Raw genomic sequence first — 15,989 nt, 5'->3', positions numbered from 1 at the left:
TTTACTAGAGATCCCTGTGAGGCCAGCCACTGCTTGTGCTGAATTGGTGTCCTTTATAAAATATGTCCCCCCCTCTTGTCATCATATTTTGTAGTACATGTACATAAGCACAGACACACAACTGCACACACACAGGGCTGAAAGACAGACCACTGCAGAGATGCTGTACTGTGGTTTAATGAATATCAGACTTCGTAGTTAGTTTCTGCTGGATTGCTGTGCTGGTGAATAATGAATATCATACTGCAGGGTTAATCCCAAGTGGCTAATTTGCTGTTTTTAATGGGCTGGGTGTTAGTCCTGAAATGCTTGTAAATGTCTACAGTTCATGCGTTGCACTGTGTAGGAACATGTACCTCTAAATCCTCACCTTACTCAGGCCAGTAACTCCCACTGAAATCAATGCAGATATTCATGGGAGTAGCACAAGATGGATTTGTTCCTACAGTCCTACCCCTGTTCCAGGTTATTATCTACCGAAGTGCTGAAGTTCCACCTCAAACAGAAGAGTTATGCATGCTGCCAAGTTTTCATTTTCATGAGTTTCTCTTCTAAGCTTGATCTGCTGGCTCTGACATCCTAGCTCACTGAATTATAGCTTGCGCCTTCAACTAATGAAGTCATTGGCAAAATTCCCATTGACTTCATTCAGAGAATGATCCAGCTGAATAGTGCTGACTCCTGAGAGCTCCTGAGCTCTTGTGGAATAAATGTGAGTTGCAGAGCCACAGGATTTATAAAGATTTGGCCCTGGATTATAGATCATTTGGGGCAGGTGGAGTCTGTCTTTTCAAATGGTTTGTGAGGTGCCACTTCCACCTAAAGTACTCTAGCAATGATTAAGTGACAGTAACAGTTGTCAGATGACGCAAAAAATAAAATTTACAGTGTGAGCAGGGAGGGTAGAGTAGCCATTTGTTATCACTGGACTTGTGGAGACACATGTAGGAATGAATTAAAGCAATACCATTAACGTCTTTTTTCTTTCTTTCTCCCCTCTTGTTCATCTTTTTGTCTCCTTTCTCTCTTTTGCCCTGTTAAATTAATTACAATCTGATCAAACCTTCCTGGTTGTACTAGCTAAAAGCTAATGACTGCTTAGGCTACATTCTCTGTGCTCTTATGCCTGCTTTAAAAAAGAGCTGCTTTGAACTGTGTTAAAATTTCCCCTCCCATTAACCTCAATGGCAGCAAAACAAGATCAAAACAACAAAGGGGAAAAAAAACACCACCCTTCCCCTGAGTTAAAAGACATAGAGTTTTATTTAACATTAAATACTTTCTTATATATATGGCGTTAGGCCAAAAGATATGGGTTATCAGTCTGTAAGGGTGACTCAGAGTTCCTGATTCTGAAATTTTTTCTTTCGAGAATGTCTGAGATCAGGTAGGACTGGGGAGAAAGAAGCCTGGAAGATTTTAAAGAGGCAAATAGCTCCTGATCATTTCTACTCAAGGTTGCCCTGCGCAGCATTGTATTTCCCTTCTTTGTCCTTTTCCCCCTCCACGTTTTATAAAGACTTTAAGCATTTATCTTTAAGCTGTGTGCACTATTGGCCATTCATAGAATGGGGACTTTGTTCTGCACATGCTAGTACATAAATGACATCCATCGTTGTGCTTCATGTTATTTAGTGACAGAGTGCTGGACTGTGGCTCACTGTAATAGAGTGGTCTTTTTTTCTGGGGCCATGGTTTGAACAAATTTGCCAATTATTATTCTGCTTAGGGAATGTTAGTAGAAATGTTACAACAGAGACAGGGACAACATTAAATAGCACGTCAGTCCCAAAACAGCTGTAGGTGTCCATTGCTAAGCAAGCTAAGGTCCCTATATGGGCACCTTGCTTTTATTATGAGAGTAGTGCCTCACTCACTTTTTCCTTTCCACAATGAATTAAGAATGCAGACATTTAATGCTAACAACAACCATGTCCTGCAGTGCCTTTCAGCAATGGGCTTTCAAAACAGCAGGCATATTTTAAAAAATGGAAGCTAGAAATCAAATATCCAAGTAGGTGCTTAACTACGTTTTTACTGGGCTGATTTCTTAAAGGGTTTGATGCTAGTCCTGAAGTTTGAGGTCAAGCACTCCTGCAGGGGAAGGCAGCCACTTTAAGAGGGAAGGGCCTCAGAGTCCAAAACTTCTGCCGGTTCCCTGACTTATTTGGATCTGTCAGTGCTTGAGCCAAGCATTCTGGTACCAAGAGCTGACAAAGCCCATTAAGAAGAAGAACTACAGGAGATAAGTTGACTTTAGTGCAGGGAGAGAAGAAGCGTGTGAAAATGGTCACCTGAACCCCATATTTTGTAAGACATGGTTCTTGTTGGTTGACTGTTTTTTATTTTTTTTTCATTTTTTTTTCCCTGAATTAATAAAGTGAGCCAGAGGTAAAAGCCTGAAAAAGGTTTTGGCATGATTTTAGCCCTTCCTGGTTTGGGGAAACAAGCCATTAGCCTTACAGGCAGCTGACTCTTTAATCACATAGTTAGTATCTGGGAGAAAAGTATTCCAAGGTGGCTAAGTGACCTCTAGAACCTAAATCAGAAGTTGCTCAGGCATTTGAGAATCAAGGCACCCTCAGAAGTCCATCATCTTAGCCCATCTAGGGACTCAGAGTTTTAAAGGTGTCTGGGTACCCAACCTTTTTTTCAGTTTCTGGTCTGATGCCATTTTGCAACTCAGACTTTGGCTTGTGCATTACACTGTCACTTTTTAATGTCACATGTTAACATTGATTTTCAGTGCCCAAAGCTCACAGGTATTCAAGCCCTTTAAAGATCTTTCAAGGTTCATAACTATGGATTTAACTACTTGGATGTAGGCTTCTCTCTCCAAACTTAGCTCAGAATATGAACATAATGAGTGAAAACAAAATGTTATTTCTCCGTTCAGTCAGCTCTCCTGAAGCACAAATCCAGACCAGATCTGCAAAAAAATACCAAGTTCCCTTCTTCAGCTTATTCCACTATTACTGAGAAAGTCTCTATCAAATTGTCTGAGACTGCTTGGTGGTCTGCAAACCTCTGAGATACTTTGAGCTTTCAGGAACGTGGGCTGTGCGATCACAAGAAAAACAGGAAAACTTGAATGAGGAAAACTGAGAGGGTGAATAATGTAAGTGTGCTATAGCCCCTAAGCTGCTAACCCTGATATCTGTAATTATTTTTCCTTTACAAATCATTCTCTCACAAGAAAATGAGAGGTTACTGAATGCAGTTAACCAACTTAGCCCAGACTGAAGTTTGTTATCAAAAGAGAAAGCAGGTTGAGACTACAACTAGAAAGTTTGTTCTTGTTCTATCTCTAGGAGCAGAGCTTGTTTCAAGGCTGTGGGGTGGTAGCAGCAGTCTAGCATTTTGATGAAAAGTAACCACGTTTCTACTTTTGCCTTTCTTCAGCTGAATTTAAAAGTCTGAAAAACTATAAGAGATAATAGTTTTCATATATAGAGAGATAGATAGATAGGTGGGACTTAAAATGGTGATGCATCCATGTATGCCACTTCAAAATATGTAAAGGGCCCTGTGTTAAAAATCCAGCTAAATTACACACACACACGCCAAAAAAAATGGATGTCTTTGTGTTCTTTAAAACCTGGAGTTCAGTATTTTTATTTATGATCTAATTGAGAAATACAAATCACTCATACAAATTTTTTGGTTCATAACTTAAAATTTTTCCTATTTACCAGAAAGTGCTGGAAATTAAATCTTTTTTTTTAATAAAAACATTAGAAAAAGTGGAAAATTACGTGAAATCCATAACAAGAGCCCTTGTCATAGGGTTTCTTTTTGGCAAATGCAATAAAGTAATGTGCTAGAGGAACTCTCTAATGAGATAAAAGGAAACTGAAATGACAAAGCATGTAGTGCCACCACAGAAATTTGGAGCATGTGTTTAAGAAGGGGAATTTCTCTGGACTTCTTTTGTGACTTCAAAGCTGGGGCTCGTTTAGTCACAGGAGCAGAAAATCTAATGCATTAGTACCTCTCTGTTTTTTAGATTTCTTTATTTTGCATTTCCATTTGGAATTGTTTGAAAGCATGAAACAGAAAATCGCATTGCAAAAACCATGCCTTATGTGACTAGTACTTGTAAGAAAATGAGGTGTTCTGACCGCAGCTTCAAACAGCTAACACGTGTGGCAGGGAGAAGGAAGCAGACAGGCTGCTACTGATTCAGACAGAGCATAAAATTCCAGCACAATTAAGAAAGTGCGGGAGTGGTGGCAGAAAAGAAAGCTAACTGCTGGGTGTATGGAGATGGGGCAATGTCAGGTTATCATATTGTAGTGAAGCCAGGAGAAGCTGCTGCCATTAAAACCAAACCTAGCTTGCTCCTTGGCTGAAAACTTATTTATCAACACCATTTAATTATGCATGGAAAGATATACAAAGCTAGCAGCTTTAAAATACTGTTATTAATTGCACCAAATGTTAGTGAAAGATTGAATTATTCGTAGTTACAGTTCTCAGGGGTTTCTCGATTAAGGAAAGTAAGGAGAACTTGATGTGAATATCTCATTTCACATAGCTTTCTTAGTTTGCCTAATCCAAAAAATAGGGGTATATTTTATACGCAGATACATGCATTTTCTGCAGATCTGACTAGTTCCTTAGCAACCTTCTGGGATATACCTGCATCTACTCCCATAAACCCTGCATATCAGAAATCATCTCTAGTGGCTTTCCAGGGATCAGTGGATTTTGCCACAGTAATAATACTGTTCATGTGCAGTTCTAGCAAATCGTTTATTTACTTAAAGGGTCATTGCTGTGTTTTTGTTTTTTTTGAAGTATGTCACTAGGGAAATAATATGTAAACACATTTCATTGAGATCCCTCTATATGAATGAAGACTACTGTAAGCATGTATGTGTTTTTAATAACTGGAAAAAAATAATGCTCATTTAAACGTGCAGTTGTGCTCATCATAGCCCTGCTCCTCTTTACTCTCTGCTTTTCAGCTAGAGCTAGTAGTTAAAATTAGCAGAAATTTCTAGAAGGTAAGATTTGAGAAGAACAATATTTCTTTACAGTCTGTACACTTTGCTCTTCAAAAAGAGCATTTCAGTTATCCTTACTGTATGTGTGCCTTACATTTATCACTGTGATATAATTTATGGGCCACCTGAAACTTATCAAACAACTCTGTGTGATGGTTTTACTTGGATGGGCAGCCAAGTTCCACCACGGCCGCTCTCTCCCTCCCCCTCCTCAAAGGGGAAGGGGGAGAAAATATGACACAAAGGGCTCAAGGGTAGAGATAATGGAGATTATTCAACAATTATCGTAACGGGCAAAACAGACTCAGAGTAAGGAGACAGTAAGATTTATTGCCTATTACTTACAAACTAGAGAAGTGAGAAACAAAGGAAAGAAACCAAAAACACCTTCCCCCCATCCACCCTCTTCCACCTCCTCCCCCCGAGTGGCACCGAGGGATGGGGGAATGGGGCTTGCAGTCAGTCTATACCACTTTGTCACCGCTGTTCCTTCTCAGTCACTCTCTTCCCCTGCTCCAACGTGGCATCCCTCGCACGGGATGCAGTCCTTCCCGAACTGATCCTGCGTGGACTACCCACAGGCAGCAGCTCGTCAAGAACTGCTCCCACATGGTTCCGTACCATGGGGTCCATCCCCCAGGAGCAAACTGCTCCAGCATGGGTCCCCCACAGGCAGCAGCTCCCTTCAGACCCCCTGCTCCTGCATGGGCTCCTCTCCACAGGCTGTAGCTCTGGCCCGGGGACTGCTCCTCCGGGGTTTCTCCACGGGCAGCAGCCTCCTCCAGGCCACATCCACCTGCTCCACCAGGGGCTCCTCCACGGGCTGCAGCATGGAGATCTACTCTGCCTTGGTACTCCATGGGCTGCAGGGGGACAGCCTGCTTCACCATGGTCCTCACCACAGGCCACAGGGGACTTCTGCTCTGGCGCCTGGCGCACCTCTCCCCCTCCTTCTGCACTGACCTTGGTGCCTGCAAGGCTGTTTCTCACTCCTCTCACTCTCCCAGCTGCTGTGTAGCAGCAGTTTGGTGTTTTTTTCTTCTTTTTTTCTTTTTCTTAAATATGCTCTCACAGAGGTGCGAACAATACCGCTTATTGGCTCGGCTCTGGTCAGCAGCAGGGCCCTTATCTAACATGGGTCAGCTTCTGGATTCTTCTTGCAGAAGCCAACCCCACAGCCCCCCGCTACCAAAACCTTGCCAAGTAAACCCACTACACTCTGTACATCACTAAATTGCATATGGTAACTGTCCTGGTTCCAGTTAGGACAGAGTTAATTTTCCTCCTAGTAGCTGGTAGGGTACTATGTTTTGGATTAGGATGAGAAGAGCGCTGATAACATGCTGATGTTTTAATTGTTGCAGAGCAGTGTTTACACCAGGCCAAGGACTTTTCGGCTTCTCGCTCTGTCCTGCCAGCGAGCAGGCTAGGGGTGCAGCAGGAGCTGGGAGGGGACAGACGCAGGACAGCTGACCCAAACTGGCCAAAGGGGTATTCCATACCATCTGACGTCATGCTAAACAATATATAGGGGTGGCTGGCCGGGGTGGGGGGCTGGCTGCTCGGGGATAGGCTGGGCATCGGTCAGCGGGTGGTGAGCAATTGCACTGTGCATCACTTGTTTCTTACACATTATTATTATTAATACTATTATCATTATCACTATTGTTGTTATTGTTATTATTATATTCCTGTCTTAATAAACTGTCTTTATCTCAACTCACAGGCTTCACTTTCCCGTTTCTCTCCCCCATCCCAGAGAGGGAGTTGGGAGGGTGAGCGAACGGCTGTGTGGTGTTTAGCTGCCAGCCGGGTTAAACCACAACAGTAACGGACAGGAGGCAAAGGACAGCTCACGTGAGTAACTGATGTGGTGCAATTGCTTCTGCCCTGAGCTGCTATGTCCACACTGCGCATTACAGTGTTTGAGATACTGGCTTGGCTTCCAGCAACAGTATATTGCATTAGTGTTATTCCACAGTCAAGCTGTCTACAGTTCTACTTCATATCTGATATCTCTTCAATATATTTTCTGTCACAGATTTGGTCTTCGTTACTCATGTATGTTTCTGATTTCTGATCACATGTTAAATGCCTCAAAAATGTAAAAAAGTTCCAGCCAGTAACAAGAAAGAACCTTCTAGTCAGTAACAAGAACTTTCAAAATACACTGTAGTACTATTGTCATATGCAGGAAGTGAGAGTAACTGTAAGTTTTTAGGTATAAGAACATATTTTCTTGCTCTTAGCCTACTGAGAATGGCTGACTCCTGGCCCATGATTGACACTCGTCTCAGGTCCTACTGTAGTACAAATAATAGCAGCAATAAAAACAACATCTTATTACTATATGTGGATTTACTGATGTTCTGAAATATAATGGGATCAATATAAAACTCTTTTCCCAAAGGCAAATTTGGGGCAGCTGTTGTTCTACTGTCAATGTCAAAGCACCAAATAAAGGAAATGGTGACTAGGACAATACCTTGTAAAACCTGAGCTCCACAACAGCACTCATAAAAGCATACAAGTTATCCAGAAATGTGGTTGGCAGTACTAATACTGTATGTAGACTGTTTGAATTAGAGCTTCTCGTGACTGTATTTTGAGATTTTTTTTGCCTTCTGCATTCTGACCAGAAAAGTATCTTGTTATGAAGTTACTGTTACTAGTGAGTCACTGGAGCTGACTGCCTGTAAGAGTCATGCAGTTTCAGGATAGATATGCTCAGAAATGGGTTTCAGCTAAGTGAAACCTGCGTGCTCTCACAGAAGTCAACCACAGTCTTGTGCTGCTGCATCAGAGGAATTGATATCAGATTGACTGACCAGCTTTGCCCTGAGTAGGGATAATCATTTGCTTCTTAAACTTCCATCCAGTGTCTTGGCAAGCAGAAAGCTTGCCTAGTGCCAAATCTGTAATTACTTTACTAACAGCAATGACACGTATGCCTGTGCTGCACAATCCTATTTTGTTGCTTCTGTTGCTGTCTATGAACAACTCAGTACTTCAGATAATAGGGACCTCATCCCTGCATCTGTCTCTCAGCAGGGTGAGATTTAACCTAGGCTTTGAACAGGTTTGTAAAGAGGAGGGGGAAAAATACATCAAAGCTATAAAAGGGAAAAACACATGAACAGTTACTGACTTTGTAGGTACTGCAGAAAAAGGAACAGCGTGTGCTGTCTCAAGGATAATGAAGGCCACATTGCTGTAGTGGGCTCTGCACATACCTGGGTACCACTGAGAGGTGGAAGCCATCCTTGTTGTGAAAAGCTGCCACAGTATCTCAATACACTCTTAATAAATATAGATTGTGTGATGTGATATGGTAATCATCTGTCCATAAGGATCTGGCTTCCATTACCATGCTCACCACTCCATTTGATTTGATTCACTTCTTTTCTATTCTACTGATCTTTTACCAATGGAACACTTAATAAATAGATTAAGTGACTGAAACTTAAAAACAGATTATTCTTTTTTTGCTTTCTTATGGGGAGAGAATAGTGTATGCAATATGTTGTTTTATCTTATAGAAGCTTTCATCTATTTTTTTTTTTTTTTTACTTTTTGTGTCCTACTTTTTAAAAACATGCATGGAATTCATTCATGATCTCCAAATTGAGGATACTTTAATGAGGACTCCTACCTTTTCTGTATGCTTGATTATGATGTTATAGCGATTATAAGAACTTCTTGATAATCCAGTTCAGCTCACTACTTTTATCCTAATTTCCTGATAGGTTTGATTCATTGTTCGTGCATTTATGTATACATCTATTCAGAAAAATGCATGCATGTATAATGAATCAAGGTAGCTAAAATATTCATTCTCACGTACGAAAAGGGTCAGTGACCTGTAGGTACCATGTCTAATTTATTTAAAATTCACTCTGTGTTTATCTAGGATATCTTCTCACCTGCTTTATTCAGTAGAATACGCATCTTTAAATGACCAAGCAGGGAATATGTCCTTTTTTTTTTTTCTAAAACTTTTTTTCCTTCTGTGTGGCAGCAGCTGCCTGCCATGCTATTGTTTTTTGTAGCTAGCAGGCTTTTTTGGGTGAACGCCAATGATTTCATGTGGGGAGTGGGACAATTTGCATCTGAATGGTGAATGGCAAGGCTGGGGGTGGGTACACCACACCAGGTGAGGTAGAACAGCTGCTTCCAGCTCACCTGGAGTAATTAATTCAATAAAAAGTTAATTACAATGAAAGGGAAAAACAAAATTCCATATAACAGATGGCAAATTTTTAGTGTCATGGAAACTAAAAGGATTTTTTTTCAGAAAGTTTTTTATTTAATTATTTTTTTATGGTGTACCCTAAATGGTATACAAAATTCTCTCCTCTTGGTATATACTTCAGCAATTGCATATGTTGTTTCAGTATACTGGCTCTGCTGTGCTTTTGGGTACGTATTTTCTCCAGTTTCAGATATTTGCAAGTTTTTGATCCTAATACTTCTTATTAACATGTAGTTTGCCTGGCAGTTTATGTTTGTGGCTTGGCTCCTTAAGGAGCTCCAAATCCTCTGCATCCATCAATCACTCCTGTAGAGACTGTTGAACTTGAGAGTCAGGACATCAACCAAATTGCAGAGAGGAACCAATGCATTATGAAAACTGAGGCTAGGTAGCAGAGAATAACTGTGTCAGGTCCTCTACCCAGAAAAATATCATGGCATATTTAGCTCAATGCATTTGGCTGTTTGAGAAACAGAGACTAGCTGGCCAGCAAAGAGGTGGCGGCCAGTTTACAGAGAAAATAGGCCACATGCATCCTCTGTTTAGCTGATAAGGTTGGGTGAAGATAGGAAATAGAGAGAGAAAAATATCCGGAAGATGGGCATGAAATTGAGTTAGGCAGGCATGTAGGTGGTAGGATCATAAAAGGCTGAACTTTTATGACAAGGCAGAACTGGGCTATCAGCAGTCCGGTGTGTAATGGAAGTATACTTGATAAACTGGCATTCATTAATTGCAGTACTAGTAAAATACACTTTTTTCCATAAAGAGAAAGTTTGGGTTCAGTATAGAATTTAATGGTACCAAAATATTTTTTTAAAGATTTCACTGATTTTTTTTTGGTATTGTGCAAGTTAGCCACATACTTCTAACAATGACTAGCTGTTCAAATTTTCTGAAATGATAAATGCAGATGAACATTCAATATAGCTTATCGTGGAGAGATCCTGACTTTAAAAAAAATGTTACCTGTGCACTTAACATTGTCCACAATGAGGCCTTGGACTCTGTTGCTTCTATAGTTCTTCAGTCCTCTGTCAACTGCTGCAATTTGTCTGTGATTCTAAGTTTTAAAAAATTAGAATATTGTGTAGACTGAAAAAAAAATCTATCTCTAGGGAAAAAAAAATCCTATTCCCTCTTAGTGCATTTTTTTATTATTCTTCTTTCACTGAATTGAGTAGGCAGTTAGATTTTTCTTCAGAAAGCCTGATGGTATTAGACTAAACAAAAATACATTGTTGAGTGGGCAGAAGAAGAAAACCACTGCTGCGCTTAGTGACGGGTCTGATCCCACATCAATTTAACACTTTCCATTGAGCCAACATATGTAGAATGTTTGATCGAAGTTGAGGGCCCCAAACTGGAAGAAATCTATCCAAAATATTGCTAAAATGTACATAATTTTCAGGAGTGGTCCCCAATAGTAGGCTTAGGAAATCCTGGACCTAATGTAGTCAGTAGCCAGACTTAGTCACCTCAGGCGTGAAAGGGAAAAAGGAAGAGGAGGATATGATTTCTTCTATAAGACAGCAACTTCCCCACACATTCCCACCCCATATGAAGGTAATTAAAAGTTGCCAGTGTAGTTTATCACACAGGTAGTGCAGACAGACTTATTGACTGCTGTGGGTGTACAGCCGTAGTGAGACCCTGTGGTGCCAGGGCACCACGGAGCTGGGTGGCAGTGCTGGCAGCAGATGGCACAGCTCAGGCACATTTACCACCCTGCTGGAGATCTTTGTTGCTCCTGCCTTGTGGGGGTCCAAGCCTCTCTAATGGCATGGGGACCCAGTACCAGCTTTCAGATGCAATGCTCTGCACTCCAAGAAATAGCAGATGTAGACACATTTCAAAGCAAAAACACACATAGCTTCACTGCAAAATGTATGTTAAATGATTTTGATATGAATATCTTACTGCTACATACAATGAGAAAAGTGACGATGTTTTGAGTTGTATTCTCTCTAATGCACATCTTCTGTTTTCCACAGAAGATGGGCCAGTGAGAAAACCTTATATAGTGATTATTCCTTTTATATGTTCCATAGTCAACCTTTCTGTTTTCTACTGTCTTGTATTAAATTTAGTGAACATGGCTTGTTTTTTCTTCTGGAGCAAATAAATTTGTCAGTATTTTAACTTGAACTTGTTTTGTATGCCTCAGTAACATTCCATAAGCCCCTGTGTTTGAGACTATATGTGGAAGTTTGCTTCATAATTATGGGTGGGGTGGTAGGGCTTTTCATTATTTAAGTTACTTCCTAGTGGGATGGGACTGAATCAAGGTTGTGTAATGGAGGAGACAGTTGTCTGGGGAACCCTTGCTCCATAGTGTGTCTGATAGGTCTAAAGGACGCAAGTGTTGCAGGTGGAAGACATTATTCTCATAGTAAAAGCACTTAAACTTTGCCTGGATCATGGGGGTTTCTTCTCTACTCTTACTACCAGATTTTCTTACGACCTCAAGCAAGTTGTTTTTGGGGATGATTTCTGATCAATTTCTGATCACAGTGTCTTTCTTCTTTTGTCTACCCAAGAGTAGAGGTCAAGAAGAAGCATGTTGTGCTTAGACATGTAAATGGCAGTACTCTGCACTTGAAAAGATCTGTAAAAAACAGTGGCATCTCAGACTGGGTATCTGGAATGAGGTTACGCTTTTGATTTCAATCATACTGTGTCCCACTTCCTCATTTGTAAAATTGAGATAATCAATTGCTATCACACCAGGATGCTGTGAAAATAAATACATTGATACCTGTAAAGCACTGGGGTACAATAATGATGAAGGTACCGGAAAGACTCTGAAGAAATCATTTGAAGATCTAGATAGGGTGCCAACCATAGAGTTGCGGACCACACACTGAGGAGAAAGAGCATTGCAAAGTCACTCATTAAATGCGTACCATCCAGTCTGCTCTGGATAAGGTGAAATTCACTTGATAATAATAGTCTGTAATTACTTGCATGCTGTTGTAATACATATAAATAGTGTGACTGAATTAGATCTGTGGAGACAATCTGAACTTCCTCATTTCTGAATGCTTGATTTTGCAAGCCACATAATACTATTCTGGCAAAGGGAGAGGGATGGAGATAGGGGTGTTTGTAATAAAATGTAGATTCATATAATCATAGGTACGGCTTTTGGTCTTTATTTGTTCCCTCTGCAATACTCCTAGGATTGTAAGTGGATAGAACAAGGAGAAAATAGCCTCTTGGTCATCTAAAATACTGTAAAAGGGAATGAAATTATACCCAGATCCTACATTTTTAATATGATAAGAACACATTTTAGAAACAACCCCAGGATCCCCTGAACAGTATCATTAAGACATTTGATGTGAGCCATTATATTTATTTTATTATGAATAATCGTTTGTGTTACAGAACTACCTTGAGGCAGTGACCAAAAGCCAGTCTCTATTCAGCAGGGCACCATGCAGGTATACAATAGAGGACAATCCTTACTTCAAAGGACCTTTGAACTAAATAATACATATTTTGGGTTGGTAGAAAGGCAGTTGCTCAAATGGCTGTCACAGCCCTGTTCCTCGCAGATAATGATGTGACAAATTCAGTGCATATATCTACATAGCACAATGCAGTGATGTGCAGCCCTGTTGCATTAGCTTGAACCCTAGAACAACCACAGTGGTGTGGGATTTAGCCGGAGTTAATGTCTTCAGCTTCCTAGATCCATCTCAGCTGTGTAAGCAAAAGCAAGAAGGGGCCATCTAGAGGCAACAGGCACAAAGAAGGGAAAACAGCAGAGCCAGGATGGATTACTGTATCAGCCTGTGGGATGTGTTGGGAAGAGTGAAGAAAATAACATTTGCTATGGGGATGGTGATCTTGGTGTCCTGAAAACCCCATGCATGCTGATTCTGCCTTCAGTGGTGGTGGCAGCAGCAGCCTGGGTTTCTGGAGACTGGACACACAGGCTAAATAAGCAGCCACTGGGCTGGTTCCAGCAACCTTCTGCCTTAGACAGCTATGTGCTTTGTTGCTGCAGCAGGGCCAGGGGGAAGCTTGTTTTTGATATTTGAACTAGGTTTTTCAGCACTTACTCTCCAGGTAGCTCTCCAGAACACTGTATCATGCCACAACTGGGATACCAGCTGCACCTCAGCATCCCTAGCCAACTTCTTCTACCTGTATAGCTCTGCTCTGCCTTGTGGCCCTCTTCATTCAGAAGGGGCAGTTCTTAGGTAAGTATTCCCTACAGTGGGGAATTTACAGGCTGAAGCTGTCTCCCACAGCCATAGCTTATGTATACAGTCCTTTGTTTCTGTTTTTGTTTTTATTAAGCTGCTTTACCAAGCAATCTTATCAGTGTTCGTGAAACTTTAACTGTAATGACTTTGTTTCTGCTTAAATGCCTTTTTTTTTTCAAAATGCCATTTTGTTTCTGCTGCTTGAAATTATATTTAACAGTATCCAAGCTAAATTTATGCACACACATTTAAAGAAGTAGCTCTGGATATAATGCATTTTTAACCAAGTGAAATATATTAGTAATGGTACTTACAGAAAGAAATGAAAAATGATTTTGGCTTGCATTAGTTCCATCTTTTTAGTATGCAGATAAGTACCATACCTTTGACAGTATAACTACTTTTGGTTTGCCTCAAAGCTAACAGTCAGCCAACCTAGTACACAACAGCTATAACAGGTGTCTTGTGTAAGAGTTGCTGTTCTAGCAGAAGCTCCACATGCTCTTCAGCATATCGTCTCCCATGGCTCCTAGTGGTTTATGTGGAAGTAGGAGAAACATATCATGATGAACAGCACACTGCCTGTAACACCTGAGGAGTGGGGTATATGTGTTATTAATGGAAGCCATGAAAGGCAAGGGGAATATTAAAATAATGACCTGACCCGGTCCTGGTCCCTCTACAGGATTGTCTGAGGAAGGGAGAGTGTGCTTATTTGTTCACTTTTTCTCCTCTTGACATGTGTTTTTTTTTGCGTTAGAATGGAAGCAGTTAAAGGCCAAAAAGAATCTGAGGGTGCCTGAGAAAAATATGAAGAAAACAAAAGACTTCTTAGATAGAGGGTCATAAAAGTGATGGTAACGAGAATGGATGTGGTAGCCTCTGAAACAGAAGACTTATTAAATGCAAACCAACTAACAATCAGTTGTGGGGCTGGCAGACTTCTTAGCTAAAATAAATAAGCTATTGTTTTCAGTTTTTCCTACTGGGTTAAAACAATTTAGTAATACAGATAGCAAAATGATCTGGATGATGCTTTGCATGGTGCTTTAGGGCCAGCAGTAGGGCTGGTTATCTACCTATCTGTGGGGGACCCAGCCCCACTTGTTCAGGTGTGGCAGGTTGCAGTCCCCCTGTGCTCAGCTGCATCTTGCTGTTCAGGGGAGACCAGCGATGGCTAAACTGACAGCAGAGGGTTTGGGGGGCTGTGGGTGAGGCAGAAGGCCTGGGGGCCATTTCCTGCTTCTCTGCAAGGCCTCAGGCATGTTGCTTTAGATCAGACTGAAGTGCAAACTGTCTGCTCCTGCAGTCTCTAAACTCCATGGGTGCTTTACTTCATCTTAACTATCTCCAGATGCTGACAGGTCAGGCTTTGCTCTTTGTTAGAAATGCCTTGGACTTCCTGGCCAGTCCACACCTAACTGCTGGGAAGTCAGGAGTTATGTGTTTTGCTTGGGAAGTCCTTCCAGGGCTCAGCTTGATAGCTGTTGGGGAAACAAATTCGGGATCAGGTCCTGGGAGCAGGATCCACAGCTCAGAACTGTCCTTCCTCACCCAATGGCCTCAGATGGGGCTACAGAGCCACAGAGATGGATGTTGTCGTTGGCCTGAGGGTCCTCAAGTGCATTTCTGTGGAGCGGTGAAAGAAGGTAAAGAGCAGAAGGACAGTTTACTGTCTAATAGGAGGCATCTGACTTAGCTCTGAGTTATGCCTCAATGAGATACCTGTTACGTATCCAAACCTGCCTAAGGAAACTCTCCTGAGTGCTACCAAGCACCAGGCCAGGAGCCCAGGTGACTCAATAGAACTGGACTTGTCCATGGGTCCAGGCTTCCACAAAATAGGTGTAGGAGGACCACACCATGGGCTGTCTTGGCTCTTTTGTAGGGTCCGATGCTTATTTTACCTATTTCAGTTCAAAGTTAATTCAATTTGGATGACTCTGTGTGTCCCTGTCCTAGGGGAGTCTTAGGATAATAAATACAGTCGGGATTGTAAAGCACATGGGTACTGTGGAAAGGGGAAGTAGAGAATGGGCATACTGCAGACAGAGCCACACATTTCTGGCCTTTTCTGTCAGAAAATACTACTTCCACCTAACATTAGACAATGTAGTTCTCCAAGGAGATACTTTCCCCCGCAAAAATGTAAAGCCATAGAAACAGCCATCAAAAATATATGGTCCAGACTGAGGCAAAATTATTGACGTTGACAGACAGGAGCAACTCTACATATCTGAGGAGAGGAGTGAATTGAGATCCAGACTTTCCTCTGAAATGTTTCTTGTATGGGAGAGTGTTTTTTAAATCCACAGAGCTCAATTTGTCACTCTTTCAAAGAGAAGAAGCTGGATTCCAGCATATTTTGTCAATAAAAGATCATATGTAGTCAGCAGTATTTTTTTTTTTATTATTTATTATTGCTTTACATCATCTCTGGGGAAAGTATTTACCTCAAGATCTATTTTGCCAGATGATGAGTAGTACTTCTACTTATTTTGGTTGTGTCCA

The 15,989-nt window shown here is 41.2% G+C and overlaps 1 long non-coding RNA gene across 1 annotated transcript in view; it reads left to right on the top strand.

Annotated features, from left to right (window-relative positions):
• Positions 1–4,709: 4,709 nt before the first annotated feature.
• The window catches only part of LOC308189335, a 155,707-nt gene continuing 144,427 nt past the window's right edge, over positions 4,710–15,989 (top strand). The window contains exons 1-2 of the long non-coding RNA XR_013946300.1: positions 4,710–6,603; positions 6,736–6,866. This is a non-coding gene — a long non-coding RNA (uncharacterized lncRNA). The remainder of the gene's footprint in view (positions 6,604–6,735; positions 6,867–15,989) is intronic.

This window comes from Anser brachyrhynchus (genome assembly GCF_964034855.1).
Source record: "Anser brachyrhynchus genome assembly, chromosome: 2".
Classification (NCBI taxonomy): Eukaryota; Metazoa; Chordata; class Aves; order Anseriformes; family Anatidae; genus Anser; species Anser brachyrhynchus.
This window is presented reverse-complemented; position numbering and strand designations above follow the sequence as displayed.